At 56.8% G+C, this 220-nt stretch overlaps 1 protein-coding gene across 1 annotated transcript in view; it reads right to left on the bottom strand.

Annotated features, from left to right (window-relative positions):
- The window catches only part of LOC104274404 (plexin-A2-like), a gene marked incomplete at its 5' end in the record, with an annotated part of 56,120 nt that overhangs the window by 24,949 nt on the left and 30,951 nt on the right, over positions 1 to 220 (bottom strand). The window lies entirely within an intron of this gene.

Genomic DNA, 220 nt, shown 5'->3' with positions numbered 1-220 from the left:
GAGTTTCCTTTGGGCCTTCAGTGCCTGCTGGTTTTTCTCGTTCACTACTGACCCCCTTCAACCCCCCGACTGCCCGCAGGAGGCGGCCAGCTGCCCCTTCAGGGGAAGCAGAGGGCGATAAAGAAAGCCAGGGATGCAGGTTCTTTTACAAAAACGTCTTGCTGAGCCTTTGGGCACTGCAGTTCAGGAGAGGTGGCAACGGCAGGGTTTTTTTTCCCCG

Source organism: Apaloderma vittatum, unplaced genomic scaffold (assembly GCF_000703405.1).
Source record: "Apaloderma vittatum isolate BGI_N311 unplaced genomic scaffold, ASM70340v1 scaffold13735, whole genome shotgun sequence".
Lineage (NCBI taxonomy): Eukaryota > Metazoa > Chordata > Aves > Trogoniformes > Trogonidae > Apaloderma > Apaloderma vittatum.
The sequence above is the reverse complement of the archived record's forward strand: the minus strand, read 5'-3'. Positions and strand labels throughout refer to the sequence as shown.